General features: G+C 36.0%; 1 long non-coding RNA gene across 1 annotated transcript; it reads left to right on the forward strand.

Moving 5' to 3' along the window:
- The first annotated feature begins 1,336 nt into the window (after positions 1-1,336).
- Positions 1,337-3,262, forward strand: LOC132599876 (uncharacterized). The gene is made up of 3 exons (XR_009567055.1): positions 1,337-1,525; positions 2,079-2,118; positions 2,863-3,262. It is a non-coding gene; the product is annotated as an uncharacterized LOC132599876 (long non-coding RNA).
- The last annotated feature ends 3,853 nt before the right edge of the window (positions 3,263-7,115 follow it).

A 7,115-nucleotide genomic window follows, 5' to 3' on the forward strand; every position in this document is an offset into this window, starting at 1 on the left:
AAGTTCCTATGCTCCTTTGCTGACAAGCCGTGCGTCAACTGTGCGAATCACCGGACACTCATGCGAGTCACACGCCTTGCTATCGTGTGTCCTTAGCTCTTTTTTGCTAGTTTTCACGTGGTTTGATCCCAATTCTCTCTATGACTCAATGCGCCTAAAATAGTAGCAATACACGCAAATAATAGCCTCATATCATAAATAAAGAACACAAAAAGCAAAGCAAAGAGGTTGTACTAAGTGTTAAAATCGCCACTTATCAAAGACACTGACATGCCTCAAATACCATTGAACTAACTAATGCACGAAAAACTGGGAATAGACGGGAAGCCCTGGATGAGAGGGGCTCACCAACTAGCTGATGTACTCAAGCGCTGGAAGCTAAGCGGCTGTTGTATCCTCCTGAAAGTCAGACTATGCACCGAGCTGGAATGCGTTATAATAAAGCGAAGGGCATAATTTAGTAAAAGAACGTTTAAGGAAGTATTGGAAGTGCAGGATTAGTTTAACATTCGAGGACGAATGTTCTAAAGGGGGAAAGGATGTTACATCACGTGTTTTCATGTGTTGGAAAGCGTGCGAGTTAAACGACATTAGTAACGGAAGCGAGGTTATCTCTCAATCTTATAGGTGGCTAGAGTGATGGTACAGATATATTCAAAGGATTAGAAGTCAAATGAATCGGATAAAATAAGTTTCATCAAGGTTCGAAATTTATTTAAATGAAATACAGTCCAAGATATAATAACTCATATTTTTGGACTAGGAAAATTGAACTGTCCAACATGAGAAAATTTACCCGAGCCCGGAGAAATTAGTCATATTCAAGCATGAAAAGCAAGAACTTGGTGTATATATGGAATGAAGTCCCGAAATGGTTTAAGACGAAAAAGTGTGACGACGGTGATTGAAAATAATATTTTGCGTGTACCAAAATGAGTTATGGACTAGTGCTATGTCACATAAATAATTGACAAGTGGCGCAAGTGGGATATGCATAAGTGGAGTATACATGTACAAAATAATAAGGTAATGAAAACACATTTGATGACAAAATGAATTTAAGTATACATGTGCAGCTACATGGACTACACGTATCACATACATTTGATGACAAAATGAAAAAGGGCCCAACAAATGGCATATGTCTACAGTGGGGGGCCCCTCTTAAAACACTTATTTGTTAACTTATTATCTAGATAAATAGGATGCTTCACGTTTTTATAGATGAAAAGGACATTTCATACATATTGCATAACATCCAAATATGGAGGATAATTTCATTACAAATATGAGCAGCAACGTTTTGGAAACATTTAGGTATAAATATATATATAGATATTCTTTCAACATGTATAGAAAGGGGCAGCAACGTGGGGAGGAAAAAAATGAATCTCTTTCACAGGGGCAAAAACGTGAAGAATGATATAGAGATTATACCCATATTGGTTTCCTCCGGATCCTAGCAAATCGGAAAATTTCTTCGTAATGAAGTAAGGTGGAAGAAGAGTATTTCTTGGAATATAAGGTAAGAATTATCCTCTCCTAAGTATACTTAAATTCATTGAAGTCATAGCTAAATTGTGGGATGAGAAATACGAAAATTATACCGTAGATCGTATTTGATGTTGTTGTTGGCTTATGGGCTGTTTTGTGGATTATGTAGATGTTGTTATGGATGGAAATTATGGTAAATAGCATGAATAATACGTTCTTGATGTTGCTATATATGTCTATGTGTTTATAAAGAGAATCGATGGAAAATTTATCGATATAGATTTGGACTAAAACTCGAGGAAAGAGATTTTGTGTTCTTGAATTAGTTGAAAAGGGATTAAGAGAGATTATTGGGTTGTTGTCGTTGTTGTTGGTATTGTTGTGATAATCAGAGATTAACTGTAAGTTCGGGTTAGGCGAGTTATATAGAGGAAATGTTGCCCGATTTCCGTTAAGTCCTTAACTAGTCAAAATACTAATCAAGAAGTATGAACTAAGAAGTGATTCCCATAAGTAATTGGTGGTGGATTTATAAGTTTGGGAAGTCGTAGTTTATTAACAATAGTGTTACTTTCATATTAAAGGGGCGACGAAGCAAGCTTGGTTACGGTTGATCTACGACAGGTATGTAAAGCTAACCCTTCTTTCTTTTTGGCATGATCTTTATGAAACAAACAGACGACGTATATATATGGCTCCAAAGAAGCTCCTATTCTTAGAGCCACTAGGATGGCTACTTTTCTTGACTTCCAGAAGCTATTTCATTATGTCTTGATACATGTATATGATTCCAGAAGTTCTATTTTAATATAATCCATAGTGACATTCGAAAGGTACTTGATATGACTATCGTCTAAATTCTCAAATGATGGTTCATTTTGATTATCTTATTGAGTCTCAGATATGATTTAATTTGCATATGGTTGCTCACTACTCTACTCGTGCTTGCCTCAATACATCTTTCACTGAGTCCCGGGCCAGGATACGTTCTCGTGCACAGTTTCACTGCATTGTTCACCGAGTCCCTCACTAGAGGGTCGGGATACGGTATATATATATATATATATATATATATATATATATGATGATGTTATCGTGTGATGATGTGATGATGTGAATTATGGCGCCAAGGATGGTATGTGGCGACCTTATTCACCGAGTCCCATAATGGGCCGGATATGATATATGATATTGATATGCATGATTTTCATTTCATAAGGCAAATGTATTGATATTTTAAAAGTTATACTTGTTTCCGGTAATCTCTATTTCAGTTATGATCCTCTTTATTGTATTTCATGCTTTATATACTCAGTACATATCTCGTACTGACCCCCTTTCTTCGGGGGCTGCGTTTCATGCCCGCAGGTACAGATAGTCGGTTTGGGGACCCTTCAGCATAGGACTTCCACTCAGCTGTCTTGGAGAGCTCTGTTGTTCCGGAGCCTAGACTTTTGGTACAGATCTTATGATGTACGTATATGTTTACCCAGGGGTACGGCGGGGCCCTGTCCCGTCATATTTCGCTATCGATACTCTTAGAGGTCTGTAGACATATGTGTGGGTTGTGTATAAGTTTGTTAAGCTGTGTCTATACGATGTGCTATGGATATGTTCGTATGTAGTGACAGCCTTGTTGGCTTGCGCATGATATTGATATGTAGTGGCAGCCTTGTCGGCTTGCGTATCATTTTATGATTTGATCAGTTGTGACTCCTCAGGAGACAGTTAGCTGGACATATATATATGATGACGTTATGAACCTTCAGAGTTCTTTTGCAAGTTTCCATATTGTTCATAGTTTCAATTTGGCTATATCTAACAGGTACGTATATGAGTGTCCAGCTCGGGCACTAGTCATGGCCCATGGGGTTGGGTCGTGACAACAATATTAGGCCTTAAAGCAGAAGTTGGGAAGTGCATTTGACTAGTAGTCAATAAAGTAGTCAACAACCTTATTTATTTCAGTCATACTAGTAGTCACATTAATTCATGGTGTTCAATATATTTGACTGAAAAAAATACTTTACACTATAAATAAGGACTTCTTTGTTCATTATGATATCACTATATTCTCACCTGAAATTCTTATCTAATTCTTGCAAGATAAAAAAAATGAATGCATATTTTGAGAAAACTTTGACCAGATCCTATGTCCAAAATGATGATTTTGTTTGTGTAAAATTTAGCATTTAACTTTTTTATTCATCTGATTTTTTATTCAAGTCTTATTTAATTTTAGTAATTTTTTAAAATTTTTTGTAGATTCTTCTCAACCACATCTTAGATAGTCTTCCTGATCATGAATGTGAATCCATTGTTTTCATCCCTATGCATTCAGTATGACATACAGACTTGGCTCTTACAGGTACCTTTGTCGGGGCTGGAAACAGCTTGTTGATACCATCAGACTGAGGGAAGGAGACACCCTATGTTTCCAAGTTTGCCCAAGCAACACTGGTGTTGGCTTTGTTGTTAAAAAAAATCAGGAGATGTAATTGTAGATTAGATTTGTTTTTCAAGTAATTCATGATCCTCATTTTATTATAGGATCATCATTTCTCATATTATTATGAATGATTTTTTTTATATATATATTTGTTGTTTCATTTTCAATTTTTATGTTTGAAATTTTTGTTATCCTTGCCATTTTTAGTATGTAAAATAAATTAACAATAGAGTAAAGAATACAGTTATGCCTCAAGGCCTAAGTTGTATTAAACTTACGCCTTAAGGCCTAACTTGCCTTACTAGGTTGTAGTCTTTGAGATAACAATTTTGTTTTGTCCTTTTTCTCCGGCAAAAAGCTATTATACCTGCCACAGGAGACATAAATTATAAAACTGAATAAGTAAAATTACTTTTTTTTTCCTCTAATGTTTTTATGGAACACAAGTGCTGGAAGATAGAAATTTCATAAAAAAAAAGAAAAGAAGCAATAGAGGAAAGTATAATTATGCAAAAAGGTATAAGTTCCTTTGAGATTATGCTGATGTGAGTCTTACTTATAGCAAATTTTGCTTTTTTAGGCAGAATCAAATTTCATATCATCTATATTATATTCATAAAAGATTTTATATAGCATTTTCAATGGTGTCATGTGATCATAGCAATTTTCTTTTTCCAGTATTTTCTTGCGTATGGATTGAGAGCTGGACCATGGTTACATGTTTTCCTAGAGTGTCAGAAGAACTTGCATCTACCACATCTGTACATGTACTTTGTTGTTTCTCCTCTTAGGTGGTATCTTTTTGTTTGTTTTCTTCCAAGATTGATTTTGGTAGCAGGTAGTGTTATTTTGATATCCTTGATGTTTTCTGGAACACTCCACAAGTATTCATTTCCAAATGATAGGATTTCACTTTTATATGTCTCTTGCCATGTTTGTTTCTTGAACCAGTCCTAACAGTATATAAATTTGTTGAAACTTCTCTTATCTATAACTGCCACGGCATGTGTGCATGGTAACTCGTCAGTTTGAAATTCCAAGCAGTCACAACTCATGTCCTTCAGGTTTACGTTATATTGATAACCGTAATCTTTCACGACAAATTTGACAGCAGTGATATTTTCTACCTATGGAAAGTAGTAATATAAATGAGTAAATTTAGGCCTGGAGTGTTCAACTTTGAAATCTAAATTTAGGCCTTAAGGCCTAACTTGACTAACTTTGAAATCTAAAGTTATGTCTTACGGCCTAACTTGACTAACTTTGGAATCTAAGTTAGGCCACTCACTTTGAAAAGTAAAGTTATGCCTTAAGGCCTTGACTTTACTAACTTTGGAATGACATAACTTTGTTGTTGCTTTTTTTTTTTGGCATGAGTCAAGTGTTGGTAAAGTAAACTTACTTTCATTGTCAAGCCTCTACTTATCCTTTCAAGCAACATCTTTTCAGCCCAACACGTCAGGTCACGGGATGGGCCTGCTGCATTCAATCTTTTCTGGTAAAACTAATTTTGCAGCTTGTTTTGTATGTAATCTATACATGCCAATACTAGCAGCTTCCTTGCTTTCCTCAACATAGAATTTATTATCTCTACATTGTTTGTTGTAAGCATGTTGTAACGCCTGTTGGTGTGAAATGAATATGCCCATCTTTCTTGTGGTTCTTCTTCTATGTATTCTGCAACTTTTGGGTCAATTTCTCGTATCTATTTCATGTAGCTATCGAAATCTACCCGTTTGTATATAGTTGCTGCATTGTAGAATAGGTCTAAAATCGCTTCAGATGGAAAATATTTCTGCAAGTTTTTCTCCATGTGGTAGATGCATATTCCATGCTGGCAATCTAGATACACTTGTTTGATTGCATTTGTAATTTCTAAGTGGAAATCAGAAAGAATTGATAGGTTTTCTTGCATGCCAGACACCAACTTTAAATGTCTGAAGAACCACATGTAGGATTTGTTGTTCTCGGAGTCTGCAATTGCAAATGCAGGAGGGAATATGATGTTGTTACCATTCTTTGCTACTGCTATCATAAGGACACCGTGGTATTTCGATTTCAAGAACGTTGCATCCACCATCATTACCGGTCTGCAGTATTTCCAACCTTCAATGGATGCACCATAAGCTAAAAAGGCATACTTAAACTTATTTGTATTGTCCCATTTGTTGTTAACGTTATGCCTGGATTTCTTTATTTCATCATGTGAAGATATTATAGTAGTAGTTTGTAATTATTTTCTGGGCACCTCTTATCACATCGTAAGCATGTTGGAGGGAACTCTTTTCTTTGTGGTAACCAATGTGCAACCCATATCTGCTCCACATTTCTTCAATCACAAATTTGGATATTATCTCTTGCAGTGTATGGCGTACTAGGTCTGTAATGTACTATGCTATGGCCTTTGATGTTGCATTTCTGATGTCAGAGGTGATGAAATACATGGAACAACTGTGTTTCTTTTCAATTAACCACTTTGAAAAGTCTTGATTCTTTCAAACTTGAACTGTGGAAACGCCAAATACAGTTTGAGTCAAGACATCTGATGTAATACCGTTGTCTGCAAGATTTTTCGATCGTGTACTGTTGATGACGTGTAATTGCAATGGTATTCATGCACTTCTTGGCAGCATCTTCGTCTCTACAAAAAGTACCAACTTGTATTTGATCCAATGATGCAGTAGGTGTCAAAATTGTTGTTACAGTTTGTATTCTCTTCCTTTTTAGTATGTTTCTTTGGTTGGATGGCTGTATTTGTGTTTCTTGAACTGTTGGGCTTGGAGTCAGCAATAAAATCTCCATTGAATCTGGATGTTGAAAGTGTGTAGGCCGTTATTTTCAATTTGTGCAATAGTGGGTAGCTGTATTTGTGGTGGTTCGGGTGTTTGGTTTGGAGTTAGCATTTCAATTTAGTAATGTTGAATCCCAAAGTTTTGCTCATTACGGTTGGGTTGTTCCTCATGAAAGTCATCTACAGATATGTGTTCTTCATAAGCAATGCAGAGTTGTTTGTCAGTTTCTTCTATGGTCTAACCTTCGGCATCAGTTGTATTGAAATCTACTATGAAACGGGAATTTCTGAACTTCTCATTGTTGTTGAGCAAGTACGAGAAAGTGCTAGGCTCCTTATCGTTTGTTACCCGCATCCCTTTGCATGTTTTCTCATTAGTGT

This window comes from Lycium barbarum, chromosome 6 (assembly GCF_019175385.1).
Source record: "Lycium barbarum isolate Lr01 chromosome 6, ASM1917538v2, whole genome shotgun sequence".
Lineage (NCBI taxonomy): Eukaryota > Viridiplantae > Streptophyta > Magnoliopsida > Solanales > Solanaceae > Lycium > Lycium barbarum.